This window comes from Corvus moneduloides, chromosome 1 (genome assembly GCF_009650955.1).
Source record: "Corvus moneduloides isolate bCorMon1 chromosome 1, bCorMon1.pri, whole genome shotgun sequence".
NCBI lineage: Eukaryota > Metazoa > Chordata > Aves > Passeriformes > Corvidae > Corvus > Corvus moneduloides.
This window is the reverse complement of record NC_045476.1, coordinates 109,903,624-109,926,160: the sequence shown is the minus strand read 5'-3', so window position 1 is coordinate 109,926,160 and position 22,537 is coordinate 109,903,624. Positions and strand designations below refer to the sequence as shown.

Genomic DNA, 22,537 nt, shown 5'->3' with positions numbered 1-22,537 from the left:
TCTTGGGGATGGTTTTGGAGAGAAGATCCCTTTGAAGATCTGCATCTGCACAATGAAGCAGGGATTAGTTTAAATGGTGAACATGGCCAGTGCAGTGATCTTTGAGCCGGGAGAGAGGAATCCTGACACAAATGTTGTCTCTTATTTCCTGGTTCACTGGTCTTCTACAGAGATTGCTGCTGTACTAGGGTGCCAGTAACACCTCCTGCACATCTTGGGTGGAGCTGATTAAGGGGCAGGCCTGAATGTGTTTGGGGTATGCTGGCTCACCAGCCAGACCCCTCCCAAATGTAACTTAAATCCCAAAGCTGCAGCAGAAGCGGTGGGGAGGCAGTGCTGCAGTCTGCTGTATGAGATTAAGTTTTAATCTCTCCTGTTCCCCTTGGCACTCCTGCTGGCTGTGCATAGAGGAAAAGCCTTCAAGTTGGTTATGCATCTGGCATTTTTGTGTAGCCTTGGGAGGACCCTGCTTACTAGGCTCTGTTCTCTTGTTCAATAGAAACAACACTGAGTTTGTGAGCCACTCAAGAGCTTAACTCCCTGTTATTTGGAAAAATATCTGCATCCGGTCTCAAGGTCCTCTGTAGCTAAGCTTGTAGGGTTGGCTGTTGAAGCAATCCAAGAGGTAAAATGCAAAAATCTGCTCCTGGAAAGAAGTGAAAATGGAAAGAAATGATACGTTTGAGTAAATCAGGGAGAGAATGTGCAAAGAAATTTAAGACAGAGCAATTTAAGCACTGAACAGTGGATGGTGGAAGATTTGCTCTCAAGTGTTTCCATTTTTCTTTATCAACTTGAGAAGTGAGCAAATTGCTGGCATTCAGTTCAAAAAGTATATGCCCAGACCTCTGCAGACAATGACAAACTCTTTCAGATGCTGCTGACTCTGGAATCCAAACTCTACCAGCTTTATCTGTGCTTAAATACCCAGCCTTCTAGCAAAGTGCTTGACAATGTTTCCTGGCCAGAGCAGGCAGTAATTAATTGGTTTATACATGTTTACACTGGACAGAAACTAACCCCTTGTTAGAAAAAACCATACATGAAAATGGTTATGACAAAAGAGTCTGGACTCAAAGAAAGACTGTACCTTAAGTCACCTAAACAAAACCTCTTGTTTCCTTTTGTTTTCATCAACAGGTATCTTTGAATTTTTACAATGAAGTATCTTGCCAAGATCCCTTGGTTTCCTGACTCGGAGCTGTGGGTCAGCAAGCAGCGTAAATGTATCAGCATTGCTCCCTGCCTAGGCCAGCCAGTCTGCCCTGACACAGGCTATGCTGTCAGGGTGCATTATTCTCTGCATGTGGCTCCAAGGGCTTTGTGTTTCCAAATGGCCCAGAGATGGAGGGACAGACAAACATCACTAGGAGACCTGGCCATGCCTCTCAGTTATACTGCAGAGATACCTTGTAAGTACAGCCCTGACTCCCTGCTCTTGCTCTGCAGCACTTCTTGAGCTGCTCTGACAGTCCAGAAGAATAGAACATTGCAAGGCACCTTCAATAGCCAAGCACATTGCTACTGAATTTTATTAAGTTTTTTATTTTTATTTTTATTAAGTTTTATTAAGAACCTTTGAAATTCCCAGGCTAAAAACAGATGTGCTTTTCTAAAGGTGCTTCTGCAGAAAGGTTAATTTTGTATTAGTTACCGTCCAGGAGAGAAATTTTGTCATCAGTGTACAGGTAGTAATTTGTCTCTAGAAGGGTTAAGGCAAAGAAAACTCTGAGTCATTAGAAAGGAATAATTCCTTTATTTGAAGCACATGAAACAGGAGTCCGGATGGCAAAGGAACAAAGCCTCATTCTTTCATGTGCATTTGCTGAATGCCTTGGTGTCTTAGATAAAGGACAAGTATCTACTAGTGGATTAACATTATGAAAAAGTCAGGATTAAAAAAAATAAATAATTCTCAGTGAGGCTGTGTAATTGAAACTCCATAGCAGTTCAAAAGCTTAGGCCAGTAAGCTCCTGGCCACCAGCTAATTCATGTATTTTACGACAAGAAGGCAGAATGCTAATTAACAGTGCAGCATATGGAGGGGGAGAACGAGAGGGCTTCGTGGATATTCAGTGACAACCATCTGAACTTCAGAGGCAGTACAGAGGGCTATTAATGCACTCCCTTGCCCTGTCTGAGAGTGCTGACCTCACTTCTAATCCTGCCCCTCCAGGGTACTTAATTTCCAGCATTGCTCAACCCAGTCAGGCCTGTTTAACAGTTTCTTTTCTGAGTTAGTCTCTTTGAAGAGGCCCTATTTTCTGTTCAGTGACATGAAAGAGATACTGATGTTGATTATTAAAGGCATGTGCTCCAAACCACCAAGCATCTAATGCCCAGGGGAGGTAATATTATCTCTGCCTTCAACATTTACATCCTCCCGCCAAGAAAGATGTGGTGGTTAACCAGCACATCTTTTTTCCTTCCTACTAATTTTACATGAGCTATTAATCAGAGGGGAAAATTAACTAATTCTTCAGCTTGTAGGTCATGCTAGGGCAGCACTCTCATCTAGATTAAAAGGACTGTGGACTGGTGCAAAGTCAGCTGTGCTGTTCCTTGGAGCCAGACAGGTTTATGTATGGTCTTTTTGCTATGTTTCACCAAAGAAGTTTCACTGCAAGTCTGTCCAGTGACTGCAAACCATAGCCCAGCTACGCAGCTGGGGTCTGGCTGCCCCCACCTACTCCTGCTTCTGGGAGGAGTCTGCTCCACGTACCAGCTGCCAGGGTAAAGATCAGTCAACATCTGCCTGCTTGCTGTGAACGGGAAAAAAATTCTCTCCTGAAGAAGGAGCTCTTGGGCATTCACCTTCTGATGAAGAGCAAAGGCCTCTCTACCAAGCAGTCATAATTGCCTGAGCTTTTAACCCAGAAATCCTTGAAATTACACTGTGGGTAGGTGGAGTTCAGAGGTAAAAAAAAGGGAAGCAACTGCTACCTTAAGTGAAACTATTGCTCGGGGTTTCTTTCTATGATGTTTTCCTACTCACCAGCTGAGGAACTTTGTCTGATGAAGGGCAGCCAAAGAGCTGTGGCTCAGCATATTCACACAAAGCACTGACAAATGACATCATGGCTGAGACTCATCTCCTGAAGCCAAAGTGATCATGCATGATGTGCAGCAGCAGGTCCTCTCTGATGCAGTGGTTCAAGTCTCGTCCCATCATATGACCCTCACTGTACAGCAGCTATACCAGGCATGCACGTATATATCGTGCTTTTTGCTATGGATTCTTTGGTCTGGACTCCATGGCTCAAGAGGTCTCCTCCAATTTTGTGCCAAGTAAGATTACACAAAACCAGAGAGTTTTTTCTTGAGATGGGAATTGAATCCCGACCTCTCGCCTTGTGCTTCTCTGCATAACTCGCCCCCCCCAACACTCTCAAGGTACATTCTGACTTCATAGATGACAAAAATAAGCAATCCCAGAAGGCCAGAGGAAACTGTTTAGCTGAAGTTTAGCTGGATCAGCATTTATTCATCTTTTGCCCATCTTAAGATCTTAGAAAGAATATTGCATTTGCTGAAATTTTTTATTTAAAAGATGCACACAAATCCATCCCAATGGATTTCAAGATACTGTGTGCACTGATAGTGAAAACAATGTAGATATGGTCACTCAATTTTAAGTTTTTATCTGTGATAAGATTTTGAACTAAGGGGCTTTAAGTTGAAAAAAATGGCTCATATAAGTATCTAGACAGATTTAGGGCTATTTAACTAGGTCAGATACTCTCTTTTGAACCAAATACTAAAAAGTTCAGTGAAGAGTATCTAATCTCTTTTCAGTGAAATATGGCCACATGAGTTTTTATAACGTTTTACAAATATATTGTATCAGGACACTGACTAAACACTTAGAAATTTTTCTTCTAATAGAGTCTGAAAATGGAATGAATGTGACCTCCTCCACTACTGATGGATCCCCTGTGGGCAGCTGTCATCAGTTTGTCTGTTGGATTTTTCTTTTTATAAAGATGTAAATGCACATACAATATCTCATGTAATTATTGCAGTGGAGCACACGTGAAGGACTTCTGGCAATAGGAGTATCTGATCTGCACATGTTCTTGCTGTGGTGCCAAGCCTGGGGAACTCTTTCTGCTGCTTACTTGTGGACCTGCCCTTTCTGCATGCAAACCTTAGACATTCATTCATTCTCTGTAAGAGCTGGCCCCAAGTATTTTTGAGATTTTTCACAAAAATTATTTTGACTGAAAGAACAATGCTTAGGTCAAGACTTTCAAGCCTTTGCTATCATTTTTGCTTTTGTCCTTTATCTGGCATGCACAATACAGATAAAAGCCTCCTTTGGCACTCTTAGCAGTTTTCAGCTCCATATTGCTACCAGCTAATGAGTAATCCATTCACTACTGAATTGCTAATGAGTTTCTGCTAAGAAACACAGAAATAACATGTAGGAGCAAATGTTCATGATGTGCTTCAAAAAGTGCTTGGATTTGGTCTTCCAGAAGAGGATTCAGCAGTGTTTTCCTCAGTCTTAATTAATCCCAGAATGAAAGAGCACCGAGCTCTGTTCAGACAGTTCTGTTCTGATCAAGACTGATTTTATTCAATAGTGTGTCTGCACATAATAATACATTTTATGATGACTGTGCTTATTCTGCCAACACTTAGCTCTGGAACAAAGGACAATGGCAGCGGTATATGAAAACATGTGTGTGTAAAACGCCTTTACTGATAAGATCTACACTGGACAGATCAAAAAACCAGTACCCTTCACACAAGAGGAAAAAAAGAGTATGATTGCAGTTTTTATCTTGATTTGGAAACCAAGTGTTCTGGCTCATCACCAGCATCAGACTTCTGCTCTTTTATGCTTCAGCCTCTGGAAAGTCCAGCCTTGGACTGAGGCCACTGGGTAATAACTGGAGGCTGCCATTAATCCAGAAAACAGGAGGAGCTGACATAATGGCAGGGCTAGAGCTAACAAGACTAAATGAACCTCTGTTCCTCAATCGTGAGTTGGAGGGAGCCATGGAAAGAGCTAGCAGATAGTTCAGTCTCATGCTGAAATCAGGGTAGGCTGAACTGAATATCAAATGTTGGTTTTGAGCTGGGTGATGTGTTTTCCCAAAAAGCTCATTTCTCACTAGGAGTGTTGGTCTTTGTTCTAGGATGTTCTTACATTTCAAACATTCCTTGTTCCAAGAAAAGGTGAGTAACTTTATCTCATTTAAATTTCATATGTTACAAGTAATACCTATATGTCGTCTGATCCAGCTTATTCCGCTTATGTCCTCCTGTGTATATAAACTCTGAATACTTTATGTCACAAACAAACAAAAAAAATTAAATGCTTTAGCAATTTATCTTGCTTTGGTTATTTCAGAATAGCTGTGAACTAAGCTGTTAATATATTTAGCTCTTACTTTGGCAATGGCAGAGCTATAATGAAAAAGACTACATTTGCAGGAGCACTGCCAACAATGTATGTGCTTGCTCTTGTCATTTGGCATAAAATGAAAAATTTTTACAATAGGCAAGCTGTGCAGCTCTGATTAGCTATATCCAGTTATCTTGAATAATCTTCTACATTAAGCCTGTTTTGAAAATAAGGACTTTTAAGAGGAGGTTGTTGGTTTCAAGGCCTGTAGCTTCATAGGAGTGGAACTCAGTAACACACCAGCATTTACATTTCAGTGACACTGGTACCATTTTGTTGGGATCTTCTTGTGTCTTATGGGGGAGTTTTCCTGGAAACTGTTTAATTTTGTGTTTTCTGCAACTTGAACACTCAACTCCTGATCTCAGAACCACTGGAATCCATGGATCTTTGACCACATCCCCCAGGTATAATTGGGTGTATGTCAGCCTTCTATGAGGAGGCTACATGATAACTACATGAATACTATGAAAACCAAACTTAATTAAAGGCTGTTAGTAAAGTGGCATTTCTAATATCCTGTGATACATACCACAGTTAGACTAACATGGTCAAAATACCTCCACTTCTTGATAATCTGTCATAAATGTCCTGGGCTTGGCTGTGCTAGAGTTAATTTTCTTCTCAGCACTAGGTACAGGGCTGTGTTTTTGATTTAGCATGAGAATAATGTTGATAACACACGGATGTTTTAGAGGTTGCTAAGTAGTACTTACTCTAAATCAAGGACTTTCCAGTGTTTTGTGCTCTGCCAGTGAGCAGGACCATGGGAATTTAGGGGATAGCATCACTGAAACAGCTGACCTCAACTAGCCAAAGAGATATTCCATACCAGAGAATGTCAGGCTCAGTCTATAAACTGGGGGGATTTGGCAGGGAGCCACCAATCACTGCTTGGAGATAGACTGGTATTGATAAGTGGGTAGTGAGCAACTGTATTGTGCATCATTTGTCTTTCTTGGGTTTTATCCTCTCTCACTCTCTCTTTTTCATTACAGCTATTATTGTTCTTACTATTATCACTAGTGTTATTAGAATATTTCATTTTGTTTGAATTATTAAACCATTCTTACCTCAACCCACAAGTTTTACTTTTTTTTCCAATCCTACTCCCCACTGGGAGGTGGGTGTGTGTGAGCCAGCAGCTGCATAGCACTTAGTTGATAGCTGGGGTTAAACCACAACAGGGCAGCATATAGATCTTTCCACTGATGCAATTTCCACTGCCAAGTTGAGCCAGCTGGCTGATTTAGGCCCATTTTTGATCACTTAAGTGTCCATGAATCAGCTGGTTAATTATTACCACTGCCAACACTACCCATTTTGCCAGTGGGCTGTATAGCTGTAAGCAATAAGAGAGGACGTTCAGGCAGAGTATGATCTTCCCTAGAATGAACTCATGTTTTGTGGAAGCTCTGTGCCAGTTTTTTCCTTCTGCATTCCCATTTCGTATAATTCTTGAGCTCAAAGGACATCCAAACTATAGGCTCTATTCATCTTTTTCATTATAGCCTTGCCAGTGACCAGCACCCTGGAAAGTGTCTTGTGTAGCTTGTGGGAATGTAATGATATTTTAAAAAGCCACAGTATTTTATCCTGACGGTGTTGGTTCTCTGTGTTGTGAAATTTTGCTGTTGGTCTGCTCAGTATTATTAAACAATGCTCAATTCTTTTATGCTCTGGAAGGGACAGTAAATGGGTTTATTTTTTTAGTAACTTGAATTGCTATAAGAAGTGCTGGGGGTAAGTCGAGTCTGAGAGAACATTCATTCACTGTACTCTCATGTGTTAAGTTCACAACTGTGAAGGACATCTGTGCTACTTAAAATTAATAGCTGTTGTTACCTTAAAATAAGGTAGGCAGTTTCCTCCATGTTATTCCCTCCTGAGGCCAGAATTTTCCCATATTTGTTCATATGATAGTAAAAATCCATCAAAATTAATTTCAAATATAGTGCTGCTTTTTTGCTGCCCTCTTTTACATGCCAAGCCTTCTTGCAGAATTCTATCAGTTTCTTTTACAGGATTTATTCCCCCAAATATACTTGAGAAGGTGTTTTTAATGTTCCATACTAAAAATCGTTATTTTTCTGAGGCCACTTTCCCTGTCCTGATATTGCCAGAGAGAGATACACAAAAGCATTATATAATTTAATATAATAACTGATCTGGATAGTCCTTCTCCTTCCATTACACTGATCATCTGAGCTCAGCAACCATCAGAAAAATGCTGGTGGTCTTAAACATGAACTGCTATGTTTTTCCAGTTGACAGCTTTTGAGTGGAGGCACAGTTGGCCCAATACCTCTTTTTCTGGGCAGAGTTTTTGCATGCAAAGCAACAAATGCAACCTGTGGTTGAAGAGTAATGTAACCATTCTTAGTCAGTTATTTCATCCTTACGCAAACATCTTTCAACACTGCTGTTCTGTACAAGACGACACTTGGATGGTTTCAAACAGATCTGTTATTGTCATTCTGATTATGGCACAACCGAGGGCTTTGATCAGCACAGTAGGCAAAAAGGCTGCTGGCAGAATGGAAGAGTCATTTTTTAAAAAAATGTTCCAAAAATAAAAGGCTGCAAATCCAAATTTAATCTTCTAAGCCCTGAGCTCCCCTCAATAACTCCCAGTTATGACCACACATCTTGAAGAAATAACATTACATATTAACACAGGAACCAGGGATATGATCATATTCCATTTGTAAATAATCTTACACCTTGCAGTCCTATTCCCACCTTCAAATCTCTACTGAGTTGCAGAGTGCAAAGAAGAAAAGGCACAGGAACACGGTGCCTCCTCTTGTGTGCTTGCTTGTTAGAACAGGGCTCATTCCTTGGCTGTGGCACAAATGAAAATGTGCCCTTAAGCTCCCTCTTCTAATTTTGCTACTGGTTTACCTCAAGAGGAGCTGTGTAAGAATGGAGGGGAAAGCTCCTTTGCAATCATACACTGAATATGGGAAGTGCCTGTAAAACAGTTAAGATCTGGGTGAGTGCAGACTGTGGGATGATGCAGGGTGACCCCAAGCAGGGAGTGGAAGACAACTTGTTCCTGCTAAACCCTGCACATATTAAATGTCTTCTGGTGTGCCCATGTGTGTTAAACCACCGTCAAACTCCTAGAGAAGAAAAGAATGTCTTCATGTAATTCTGCCCATATTCTAAACCAGCATCTGGCCCGGATAATGAAAACATTTGCCCACCGTGAGCTACAGAGTGGCTTTTCCTGCTGGGTCTTGAATTGAGGCTAGAGCAAAGACATACTGCTGGGAGCAGAGCTGAGGAGTTTCTGCTACAAATTGCCTGCTGTTTCTCCAGGGTAAGCAGGATCAAGCCCTAGTCCCAGTGGAAGAAAGGCAGTGGGGATTCTCTTATGGTGGGTCTGCCCAATTACATGAGACAGAACAGCAGCTTCTCTATAATCAGCTCTCCCATGAGCCACTAGGCTATTTGTCAAGCTTTTTCTCTTGGTTTTATTCTGCCTGTGACCACATCTCACTTGCTGTTGAAAGAAAAAGCCATGCAGTCCTTTTCCTGGGACAGAGACTACTCCTGCAATGCCCCACAGCCTGTTTGCTGCTGCAGAAAGCCCTCCCTGACTCAGTGACTTAGCAGCAGCCAGGGCTTTGCTGGTGACTCCTCATGCGCCAGCTACTCCCTGCATCTGCCTCAGGAATTGTGAAACAACAGTGTCAAGTTAAAATAACCTCTGCTCAGTCCCCAAATCCACATGGAGGAAATTGTGAGAGGCAGCCTGGCCTGTGGAATGTGCCCATGGCGTGTGCTTACATTTGCTAGCCCGACAACAGTCCTGAAGAGGCTTTGAAACACTTTGGGGGCAGTGAGGGAGGAGGCATTCACACTTGTGCTGCTCCTGCACTTTTTTGGTCAAGAAATATTTCACCACACAGAGCAGGAGAAAGCACTGGTCCTTTCAAACATTTTTGCAATACATTCATGTGATTCTTAGTGAGAAGAGGACTCCTCTTTTTACTTGACCTGTTGTGCCCCATTGCATTGCATGTGGCTTTGCTGATGAGCGCAAGGAGCGCCTCTTGTGAGCTGGCAAGCAGCCCGATGTTGTGGCTTGAAAATCTTCACAGGTGCCTTCACACTCCTCCTTTCCCTTCCTCCATCTGTGCAAGGGGAATAGGGCCAGGGAGGGAGGGAGGTGGAAATGACCAAGGAGAAGAGAGGAAGCACAGCTGAAGAAAGCAGAGCTGGAAGACTGGCATGGGAAAGGGGAATATGAAGGCAGAAATAGGAGGGTCAAACAGAAGGGCTTTGAGAAAGGAGAAAGGAAGGAGGTAGAAATAAGAAGTGATCCTTTCTAGTCTGCATGTTCCCCAGGCCAGGACCTGTGCCTGCCTCTGTGACTGCATGCTGTCCTTCTCAGGTACTCTGAGCACTACTGTGTCAATTAGACTTCTGAGCACGGTGGTGGGAACTAGGGGGCTGAGGGGTGCAGCAGTACTTGGTAGCTTCTCTTTGCTAGAGACAGGGTGATATGCAGATGCTATGCAAAGTCCTTTGCATTGCTTGACCTGTTGAGAGCTTTCTCTCAGGTGAAGCTGTTGCCTACAGCTAAGGTATGGAAAGACAGTATGAGTGTGTCCTTTGGAAAGAGAGCTTAATAATGATAGAGGAAAGGAAAACATATATCATAAAATGAGATAATAATGTGTGTCACAGAACACCTTAAAAATCCTGTGCTGAGCTGCTAATGGCACTGTTGTTCTGAGTAGGGTTCATGACCTTTATTGATTACAGGCTTCCTCCTCAGCCTTCTTCCCAAATTTATGTATATGCTCCTGCTCTGTATTCAGCAAGCTGAATGAATGAATGGATGAATGAACAAATGAATGAAAAAAATAGTTACTATGTGGCATGAAATGCTAACCCAAAACGTTCATAAATGGATTCCAGTCCATAACTGTCCAATTAAGAAACTGCAGCAGCTTTACAACCTAGTGATACTAGACTTGGGCAAGCCAAGTGATCAAAGGTACAGCCAAGCCATAGTGAAACAAGCCAAAAAATGAGACATCAGCCAACAAAGCTGACTAAATATGTCAAGTATGAAAAAAAGAAAATACATAATATATATGCAAGATCACTGTGGCCGCCAGGAAAAGGTGCCAAAATATCCCTGCTGGCTTTGGTTCCCTTGGCTTAGATCTACATGTGGATGCTGATCGGGGCCCAAATGAGGCATCAAGCATGAGCCTGGCCTGCTCCTTCATTGGCTCAACAGCTCACCCTTGACAGACTGCATGAGCTGGGTTCACTACGGAGATTTGCTTGTCCATAGGGAAAAAAGCAGAAAAGTCTGACCTGATCTCCCCTCATTGCCCCTGAAATGAGGCCACCTTTCAAGGTTTCATCAAGATCACTCCCACTGATGTTATAACACTAATTTTTGTTTCTGGTTTTTCAGCTGTGATCTGATACCTGCGAGGCAATGCTCCTGAAAGAAGCCAGGTCTGCTTTCATTTGCGGTTCTTTCTCCCCTGCACAAAACATGATAGATTTAGAGAGGTGTGGAATGTATGGTGAACGCTTCCAAGGGCTGAACATACTCCAATTATCATATTGATGCAAAGGCATTTCATTAGTGTTTTTAATTTCTTCAATGAGATTCTTCATCAAGGTTTGTAGATGGCAGTAGGTTGGTTTTCTTTGAGGTATTTTGCTCAAATACTTACGCATTAGGGCATGTGTTTTTCTCTACAAAAACAGGGATCTTCTGCAGGGTCAACCTGCAGTGAAAGGTGGTAGCTAGATGCCATTCTCCAATGATTTGGGTCAAGGATTCTGGAGGTACTCAGGGTATTTGATTCCTGTATACAAAACTATTGAGCAGGTCCTTAACCACAAATACCAACAAGTAAAGAAATTTCCTATATATCAACAGTAAAGCTGAAAAGCAACAATACAGTATGTCAACTTTTGATATTTACTTGTCTCTGGAGTCTCTCAGCTTTGTGCTCCTTACATTTACAAAGGCTTTTGGCAAGAGAGACTAGGGACTTAAAAGTAGATAAGAAGAGTAAAAAAATATCTGAATCAGCAGTGGAAAGCTCTATGGAGTGTTTCCATTGCCACCAGTGACTTTTTGGACCAAGGCTTTCCTGAATTAGAAGTTAGTCAGAGACACAATGTTTGTCTCAGAATACATACTTTAAAAAAACAAAGGTATTCATGCAGATTTGATGCTGATATGCAAAACAAATGCTAAAATTATTAGGATTACTTATGTGATAATTGTTTTCCTTCAGGGCAAAGCAGTAATTTGAAGAAACCAGAACCATGACTGATCTTTTGGTTTGTAGTTACCTTTATAGATGCACAATTGCATGTTTGGCTCTGGCAATTGAAATTGTTCTATTTGCTTTTCTTTTTGCATGTTGTCTGTAATTACTACATCTGAGCACAGAAGACTCTATGTTGTTGTTTTGTGCGACCAAAAGGATGAGGGAGCCTGTGGTTTAGTTGCTGGATAATTTCAAAGGCATTTTGAATACAACAAAATTCCTAAGGAATTGCCCGCTTTGTTGAGTTACTTTTATTATATTTCTTCTCTCTTTCTCTCTCTCTCCCTTTTTTTTTTTTGTGTGTTCCTAAGGGTGTGGAGTGGGAGGAGAGATGACAAGACCATATTGGCTTATTTACTACTCACAGAGGAGTTCAAGCATTTCTCTGCCTGCTCTAAGTATCGGGGAATGTTGCTAACAATTGTAAATAATTTTATGCTTATTTTGCAATGTGCTTGAACTGCATGACTTAAACCCATGGTTGTTTTGCTATTGTCATGAGTGGATGGAAACTGAGATCTTAAACAAAACTGTGATGCTGGAGTGTACTTCTGCTTTCTTAAATCTGCAGATAGATTAATTGGTACCCTCTTCTGATTTTTGGAAAACAATGGGCTGGATGAGAAGGACTGGTCAAAACACAAGGATTATGACCGAGGATGGACAATTCAGCACAATTGTACCATATTTTCATTTCCCCTGTACAAATGACAGAGAACTTTGTTCTATGATTTGTCTCTGCACGAAATACTCATAGCATACAGTAAATTTCTCCATTGGAATACTTACTCATATATTTTGATTTTTATTTGTTTAATTGGAAAGGTCCCTTTACAGCTTTCTGGCATAGTAAAACAACTCCAACACAGACATAATTTTCAAGGACTCCTGTCTGATGTCCAGACTTCTATCATACACACACACACACATTCTTGCATATAAGAGAAGTACTATGGGCTGCAACCTTGCCCATTTGGCAGAAGAGGACTCTTTTCCATAAACTAAGGGTTACATGTGCTGCTTTCAGCCAGAGGAATAAACTCCCCCAGGAACTGAGGTCCTGCACAGACTTAGCACTGAGTGCCTGCCTGCTGCAAGTGCAAAGTGACTTTTTCAGCCTTGTCTTCTGTAGTACAGATAAATATCAATATACATAACCAAAATTTAAAGTAACCCCTCAAAAAAATACAATCCAACAAACTTCACTGCTTGTGCCTGTCTTCCCTGAGGAACAGTGAACAAACAGATGGCATGGGCCAAATCTTAGTCACATGGGAAGATTTCAGAAACTGCTCAAAAGCCATGGTGAAGTGCAATATTGAGGCATGAATACAACAGGAATACAACTATTCCCTGCTGCTGCTTGCTGACAGTAAGCTAAACTTTTGCTTAGGACTTAGGCCTTTCTTTGCCAGAATCTCCCTCTTAAATCGTAATAATTTTGGTTACATACTTAATTTTCTTATACACACCTCTCCTCTGGCTTCATGACGGTCAAATGGGATATGAATGAGGGCAAGGGCACACCCCAAGTTTTCTCCTTTAAACTATGAGAATCTGGTCCCAGAACTGAGTTAAACTGAGTCTGACATGAGCCTCATTAACCTTGCTATCAGTCATGAGCAATTCCATGGGATCAGTTGTGGTTGTTGTTTCTTCAAGAAATTTGTTTCTACAGAAGAATCTTTATTTTCTCTTACCTCTTCACCTGGACCTTACTTTGAGGGACACCATACCTGAAGGAAGCAAGGAAAGTGAGATGAACAATCTAGAGCTATCATGCTTCCATTTTTACCATGCACTTTATCTCCCCTGATATTTCGTCAGGATTTTCAGGGGATTTTCAGGAGCATTCAAAATTCTGAGGAGACATTTGAAAACCCTGAGACAACAGAGAGAAAGACGTGATAAAGGGAAGTGCAGCACAGCCACAGACTGCATTTATTTCTCCCTGAAGGCAGTGGCAGGTGGAGAGCCCCAGGCAGAAGGAGCTGAGTGGAGATGCTCTAGAAAATAAGCCAGGGGATGAGTGAGGCTGGGTGCCAGCCTTCTCCACAGCCAGAGACAGGGGAAACACCTCGAGGGAAAGCTGGGATTTTTCCCTGTGTTGTACCTCAGTAGTATCTGGCTCTGTCTTATCAGTGAAGCTTCAAATAGCTTATCTTTTGCCTGCATACATATGTGTTTTTCCTCCTTGCCAGCCCAACATTTCTTCATTTGAACGTGTGAATAATAATCCCCTGAGTAGATATGGGTAATAGAAAGGCATATTAAAATCCCCAAATATTCGGGGAAAGATCTTATCTTTTGTTACATGGAAAGATGTCTACAGTCTGGCTTCAATAAAGGAATAACTTAAAAGGCAGAAAAATAAGCAGCAGAACATCAGCTCTCACTTCAGCGTGTAAACTTTGGAAAGGCCACCTGTCAGATCTCTGGTGGGAAGCCACATTTTGTTTGGCATCTGGCTGATTGCCATGATGAAATGTTGAAGTGTTTGGAAACCTGTGGAACTTTCTTCAAAAGACACGCTTCCCCCCTCCCCCCCCCCCCCCCCCCCCCCCCCCCCCCCAAATAATTAAATCTTAAATGTTCTGGCTTGCAGTTAAGAAAAGATAAAACATGACGGCAGGATTCTTTCAAACACACTAGCTAATAATGTGGGGGCCTTTCATGTTATTTATTTTAGCTTTTCCCACATGAATTACAAACGAAATTGCCTCAGTGTCACCTTAACTTTTCATCCCAAGCAGTCACTGATTCTGATCTTGGTAACAGTGAAGTAAATCTGAAATAACTGCTGAAATGTGACCTACTTGCAGAGGACTACATATTTATTCCTGTGCAAAATTGGCATGTGAGCACAATTGTGATCTTATAAGTCTTATCCTGTCATAAAGAGTATCTGTCACTAGAAGCTACTCCAGATTTGGGAGACTCATACAAACTGATTTAGCCATTGTGACTGAGAACAGAATGAGACCTACAAATGTCATCTGGGTGACATCTTGTCTTGTGAAAAGATAAGAATTTCACGTGAAGTCTGTTTGACAGCAGGCACATTTTTACTGTTTTCCCCAGCAATACATTGTGTATCAGGGTCCTGCTAGAAGTAGTTTCATGATTCCAGCACTTTTAGGAATGCAAAGCTCCAGATTAGCACCATCTGTTGTTTGAAGATAAAAGTAAAGACACTGTTGTTAGTGGCTAGTTCTTTTTGTAATTGCTGTTCTTTAAAGTAGCAGACGTTACGAAGTTACTCTTGCCCCAGTAGATGTACATGGGACTGCCAACAAGAGGATATGTGCTCTTGAGAAGCTGGAACCAAATTTTCTTACAGTTACTTGTGCTATTAAAAAAAATCTTTTTCTTACAGTTACTTGTGCTATTAAAAAAAAATTGTTTTATAGCCTGAAGTTTCTTGTTGGCTTTAGTGCTCACAGGCACTAGACAATGGAGGGCTTACAGTCACCCTTGGCCTTGATGCACACACTGGGCTGCCAACATTCAGCCTTCTCCACAGTGTCCCACTAACATGTCTTGAAGCAAAGCATGAGAAGTCAGTCTGCAGTGTCTGTGCCACAGTGGGCATGAAACAGTAGAGCCTACAGATGAAACCATGTGCTGCTGAAATACTCCCTAGTGTTTTCCAGCGTGTGTTATGCACACCATGTGAGTGGGTAAGTGCTGTTCCTTCTGAGGATCTAACTCTTTGTCTTGCATATGGGAGTCAGAAGAGTGCAGGGACAAGTCTGGTCAGTGATCTTGTCCTTCATGCTGGTTAGTAGACCTAAAGAAGGAAATGAATTTGCTACAGGTAAAGGAGCACAGCCAGAACCAGGAACAAGGCTGTAATTGTCCAGTTCTCTCTGCACAGCTCTGGCAGTGTTTTGGCCTGAACTCAAAAAGAGCCTGTCAAAGGCTTCCATACACTGCCCAGCTACAGCTGGGAATTAGCACAAGACAAGGACCAAAAGGCATTTTGGGTGCAAACACACTGTTTAGACAATAAGGCAGTATAGCTTACCCTATAGCTGTGCTGTGCCTCTTGGCCTCAGGCAAAGAGCAGCTGAACAGAGAGGGCTCATTTCATTCACCACCACACTCTGATCTACCTTTGGGAGAAGCCCAGCATCCAATGACTTGATACCTGTTACAGAGTCACTTTTGAGATGCAGGATGTGTTTCCTACTGGTTCCCATGAGGTACAAGTCAGGCGTGCTGCAATTATCCCTTGACTCTGGCACAAAGGAGTTTAATAACAATACCAGTTTTAATTGAGATGCAGGCAGTTGAAGATACAGGTAATCAGATGGCAATCACCAAACTCAGCTTGCAGGAAATGGTGATGTCTTTACTGACACATGTTGAACTTCATCCAGGAATTTTGGGGTCCATAAAAAACTGTGTCTCACATCTTTTGATGAAAATCTGGGGGTTTTTATATTTTAATATCCAAGTCTTGAGTATTTTTTTCTGTGTTTTTAGTGAGTAAAGTAGTTAAAAGAGGAGTTTTGTGCAAATAAGAAGTGAGAAAGTCCTCTAGGACGGGACTGGTCTTCAATATTTCAAAACTATTGACAGTGTTATTGTTTTAAATAAAACAGGTTATTTCACAGCTTTGACATGATTTAAAATCTTTTTAAATTACAAAAATAAATCAGAAGAAAAAAAGGTATACATCTATTAATCACAAGCATATTTTTTTATGTATTACAAAATCCAAAAAACACTGGGATGCAGAAAACCCTGAAAAAGGTTTCATTTTAGTAAAATTTTTTGCCACATCCTGGAATCCTCAGGCAAACAGAGAGAGAGGCTTATGAGAAGCTTCTTTAAGTTAGGCCTGCAAGGGTTCATCTAAAATGTCCTAAAATAGGTGCACAAATGGCTCCTAAGTGGAACCAAACTTATGTTTCAATTTATGGCCATTGCTCCTTGTCCTATCACTGGGCACCACTGAGAAGAGCCTGGCACCATCCTCTTGACACTCACCTTTGAGATATTTACACACATTAATGAGATCCCCTCTCAGTCTTCTCTTCTCTAGACTGAACAGGCCCAGCTCCCACAGTCTCTCCTCATAAGAGCGATGTTTCAGACTCCTAATCATCTTCATGGCCCTCCACTGAACCCTCTGCAGCAGCTCCTTGTCTTTCTTGTACTGAGGAGCCCAGAGCTGGACACAGCACTCCAGAGCTGGCCTCACCAGGGCTGAGTACAGCGGGAAAATCACCTTCCTCAATCTGCCGGCCACTTTTCCTGATGTACCCCAGATACCATTGGCCCTCCTGGCTGTAAGGGCACTGATGGCTCATGGTCAAGAGTCCCAGTCCTCCACAGAGCTGCTCTCCCATAGGTCAGCCCCCAACCTGTGCTGGTATTTTGGTTATTCCTTCCCAGGTGCAGGACTCTGCACTTGCCTTTGTTGAACCTCATTAGATTTCTCTCTGCCAAACTCTCCAGCCTATCTGAGTGGCAGCACAGCCGTCAGGTGTATCAGCCAATCCCCCCAGTTTTGAATCATCAGCAAACTTGCTGAGGGTGTATTTGATCCCTTCATCCAGGACTTGGGGATGTTGACTGTTGAGAAGCTTGACATGACCCAGCAACGTGCACTTGCAGCCCAGAAAACCAAACACAGCCTGGGCTGCATCCAAAGCAGCATGGCCAGCAGGGTGAGGGAGGGAATTCTGCCCCTCTGCTCTGCTCTGGTGAGACCCCACGTGCAGTGCCGTGTCTTGGTCTGGGACCCCTAAGGAAAGGAGAACATAAGAGCTCTTGGAGTGGGTTCAGAGGAGGGCCACAACAATGATCAGAGGGCTGAAACACCTCTCCTGTGAAGACAGGCTGAGAGATCTGGAGTTGTTCAGCCTGGAGAAGGCTCCAGGGAAGCCTAATAGCAGCCTTCCAGTATCTAAAGGGGGGTTACAAGACAGCCAGAGAGGGACAACCTGCTGTTCCCCTTTGAAGCTCTGCTGTGTTCCCCTCAGACCTTCAAGGATAAGGAGGCATCCCAGTCTCCCACAGCTAGTCTTATACTGCAACTGTGTTGGGTGGAAAGCTGAAAGACAGTCTCCTAAAGGACTTCTTACTGGTTTAGGATCTGGGGACAAGCCCTGTGGCATAGCCCCTGGAGAAGAAGCCTGCCCCTTGGTGAAAAGAGCAAGAACAACTAAAACCCCTTAGAACCTATGTTAGGGTATTTTCACACAAAGAGTTTTTTCCCCGGAGCCTCTTCCTGTGGGTTTAAACAACAATGGGGATAATTCAGACCACCGTAAATGCTGATACAATTGTAGGAAAACAAGAATCTAGTTTGCCCTTTCCTGTCAAAGAGTAATGTCTTCACTCTGAAAGTGATGACTGAGGTCTGATCCAAAGAAATCCTGAATGCTCAGCAATTCATGTTAAGGAGCAAAACAAAACCCCAAATCCCCCTTTTATTCTGCCATAGCATTTTGGTAACTTTTCAACATGCTGTCATCTGGTGACAACAACGACTTCATATCTCCTTTCAAAAGCCTTCCTTTTGACCTTGTACTAGTTAGAGTACAAAACAATTGCAAATTAAAATGCAGAATAATATCTGTGTTTGCTATTTCTAAAAATATTGATGAATGGCACCAAGAAATATCAAGACAACAGCTTTACGTAAGCTGCTTGTGATTTGTAGATATCTTTGGTTAGTCTACAGACTTGCACACATTTTTCTGACCTTTATGAGGTTATGCTTTGCTCAGATTTCTGGTCATGCGTTTAAAACCTAATATGAGGACTTTGTTTTCAAAGCAAGCATGGGGTTTATAACTCCAGGACACATTTTCATTCCCATGGTACAGAGGTGTATACATATCAGGATGTACTACTTGAAGATAATACTTGAGAATCATACATGGGCCTGCTGGAATTTTGTGTTCAACTGAATGTGCACATCCCAGCTAAGAGAGGATAATGTAAACAATGTAACTGTTATTATGTGATAACATACTGTAATTAACATATTGTAATGGAAACAATGTAACTGAATATTTGGGGATTTCCTCGGGGGTTGTATAATACTGCGTCCTCTTGACGTTCAGTGACAAGAGCTCCACATAATTTATTAAGCATGTAAGAAATGTAAGCACTTAATTCCTATTTGGATCTGTGGGAACTTGATCCTGATAGAGATTTTTGGTCACTCTACAAAGATTGCGACAGCCCCAATCAGGTCTTGAAGGATAAAAGAGAAAATTCCTTGAAGTGAAACTTGTTTCAGTCATGTGTATCCCTCTCCTTGTTTCTCACTACTGTGAGAAACCAGGAGATCATAGTATAATTTAACAAGGTTTCATTCTTATGAGGTGCCTGTGGAACAGGCTGCTTGGTGCTATCTAACTTCTGTGCATTTCAGTGAGCAGCTAAGGCACATTTTTGACTGAGAAATGATCCTGAACAGCCTATGCTGTTATTCAGAATGCCTGTGGGTGTGACAGGAATTTGTCTTCACCATATGTTTCCTTCCCAAGATTTTAAGTAAGGATAGCAAGATGTCTGGAAAGACTACAATGGCGAAGCAAACAATGATCCAGATCAAAAGAGGTACTTAGTAATTCACTGGTTTGGGGCAGTGGGAGTTAATGGGAGTTGTGAGAGCTCAGCACTTCAAAGGATGTACCTTCACTTACAGATCTTGTCTCATTCATCTGTCCCATCCCTCTGGCCTATGTCCCTATGTGATGAAGGTCTAACTAGTTACATGAGTGGGACCCAGGGGTATATGGAGTCTGGAAGCAGGTGACAGTCCCTGAACAAATTCATCTGGCCTTGCCTGCCTGGAGCCTTCTTTGCATAGCCTGAGGGTCAAAAGTTGTTAGGGCAGCAAAAATGTGCTTGTCTGCTTTCATGAGCCACCTGGGGATTTGCCGACAGGCTACTTAGGAGCAAGCAGGAAACCTCAGCTCATTTGCGCTTTTACAGGTCAACAGCAGACCTGTACATTGTAAGGGACTTACAATGATGCAATGTCCCCTTTCCTGTCAGTTCATGAATAGAGAGATTGAATATCTTTCATTTGATGCAGCAAGTATGAGTATCTAGAAGCAGCATGAAGCATGATGACAAAGTAAAGGAATGCTACCCTGAAGATGTAACCTACTGTTAGCTTTCGTGGTATCATTTGGTAAGCAGACTGGAATCAGTCTGTCTTAGATGCTTTTAACTCAGAGTACAGGCCAATGCTGCAACATAGCAAAAAGCCAAGCCTTTCTGACCTCAGCTTATGCCCAGAAGCACAACAATTGGTGAGCCTCATCTTCTTCTAGCCTCGCTGGCATAACTGCCGATGCCCTTCTTATTCTCATAAGAGTGATGCTGAGGCTGGGAGAAGATTGCTCATGGTCCTTGGTACCTTCTCTGGTGTTAGTCAATGATAAAATGATGCCTCCCAAAAGGAATGTAAGAAACATCCCAACTTGCCCAGCACAGTGTCCTGCACCTCCCCACTGAATAGGACACAAATGGAAACAGTCAGTGTGTCAAATGAAGCTGACCACATCCCACAGGACCTTTCTGGCCACCAAGGGTGGACACCCAGGCTGTGTGGACACTCAGGCTGTATGCACAGCCCAGCTCTTATGCCAAAATTTGTTCAGTATTTTGACTCCACAGAAAAAAACAAGCTTCAAGGATAAAGACCAGGCACTGGTCTCCACTTCAGATGGTGCTAATTTATGTACCTTTAGCAGGTCATGCCATCAGTATAGAGGTGGGATGAGGACAACTGTAGTAGAAGTAATGTGAACAGCACCCAAAAAGTCGCATTCAGTAACTAGACAGCCCTGGTGCAAAGAGATCAAAGTTTTAAAATAAGAAGTTTGCAAAGAAGAAAGATAGACACCAGAGAGAAACAGAGTACCTGGGGTATCTGTTTTTCCATACCACTCAATTTTTGTGTTTTGCTTCTCTGACATAATGCTGCCCTGGGTTCTTCTTTCTCTGGCAAATCACCAATAAGGAAACTCCTCTTCATTTGTTCAGGACCTAAATTTCCCAGCCTTCATTCTTCACATCCAAAATATATGCATACACATATTTAAATGCTTGCTCTTTTTCTTTTTTTCTTTTTTTTTAATTAAGAAATAAACAAACACTTTTTTTTCACATTATTTCTGTATTTGATCATGAAGGAAATCCTACAATAACTTACTCAATACAGGATCCTGTCCAGTGCTGGAACACTTGTATCCAAGCCAGCTGTCCCAAATGTACTCCCATCATTGAAAACAATTACCTAATTTGTCTCACTAATGACACAATTTCTTTGCTAACCAGTAGAAAATATATCACTTCTACAAGTGATATTCCCTCAAGCTACACCTTCTTCCCTTTTATTTTACAGTTATGATTCACAGATTCCTCATTCCGGTTTTCTTCCATTTAGCATTCTTCCATTACTCATGCTGAAACTGTAAAATGAAGGGCCCAGTTACAGCACTAGATTTTATGACTTTTTGTGTGTATATGAGTGGAATGTGTGTATAAAACCATAAATGAATACATAAAGAGATCAAACTAAACATGGCACCTACACTGGATTGCTTCTCCTCTTTGTAGCTATTTCCACTTGCATATAGCTTTGCCAGGTTTGGGCTGCAAAGGTTAAATCTTTCTTGGAGAACTTAAAATTACATCTTTCTGAACTCTCAAGTGCTTGACATTGCAATTCAATTTTCTTCTACAGGGGTTTTTGTTTGTTTGTTTTTGTAATATGCCAAGTCTTTCCTGTGAAATGTAGCTCAGCATTCATATTATAATAACACCTCAGGTGTTATTATAACAGCTCAGGTGGAAGTGGATGCTTAGGGGAAGAATGTAAGAGCAGTACAATTACAGAATGACCTTCCCATTGCTTTACCTCCCAGCTTCCAGTACTAATTTGTTTAGGGGCTCCTTAAGCCACAGGCTGAATCTACGTTGTTGTGTTTAGCCATGCTGTATCAGCTGTTTCTCCATGAATCTGTCTTAATTGTTTTATAAAAGTAATTTTGGGCTTCAGAGCGTCCCGTGACAATGAGCTCCCCATTTTAATTATTTGCAGAAAACATATTTCCTTTTGTTTACTTTGAACTGCTTGTCTCATAACTTAATTAGTTGCCAATAAATTCTTACAGTTAATTGTTCCCATTTATTTTCTCTGAAATGTCACTTAGTACCATGAGACCCTGCTACAACTCTCTACTGCCTGCTTTAGTTTTAGCTATCCTGAATAATTCTGTGTCATTTACTAACTTCATCACCTCACTCTTCAGTCCCTTCTCAGTTCATTTAATGAACTGCATGAGTCAGTATGGCTCCTCATATGTGCCTTACTGGTAACCTCTTTCAGCTGAACAAGCCAACTATTATTTCTTACCCTTTATTTTCTACAAAATTAGCAATCTATGTGACCACTCCTTTGACAGCTTAGTTCCTTTAAGCATCTCTCTTAAGAGATGTCAAATGCTTGCTGATAAAACTACTGTATCAATTGAATTGATGTCACTTACAAGTGACACTTACTCCTGGATCAAATTTATAAATCAGATTTATAAGATAATACTTTTCCTCTAGAATGCTTTACTCTCCTCTTCAAGTCTTTCCTAGATACATTGTATTTATCCATATGCGCACTAATGCCGTTCTTTTTAGATTTTCCATTGTATTTGTCACCTTGTATTTCTCTCCTGCTTCGGCTGATTTAAGCAATGTATCATGCACCACAGCTCATTCATAGCCTTCACAGTGAGCTCCTCTGGACCACTTAGGTAAATACCACATGGT

The 22,537-nt window shown here is 41.7% G+C and overlaps 1 long non-coding RNA gene across 2 annotated transcripts in view; it reads left to right on the top strand.

Annotated features, from left to right (window-relative positions):
- The window catches only part of LOC116449898, a 41,350-nt gene extending 28,719 nt beyond the window's left edge, over nt 1–12,631 (top strand). Inside the window, exon 3 of one of the 2 annotated variants that reach the window (XR_004242577.1) lies at nt 10,858–12,631. This is a non-coding gene — a long non-coding RNA (uncharacterized LOC116449898). Of the gene's footprint in view, nt 1–1,140; nt 1,911–10,857 lie in introns of those variants that run through there. The other variant, XR_004242576.1, reaches the window with a different exon arrangement.
- The last annotated feature ends 9,906 nt before the right edge of the window (nt 12,632–22,537 follow it).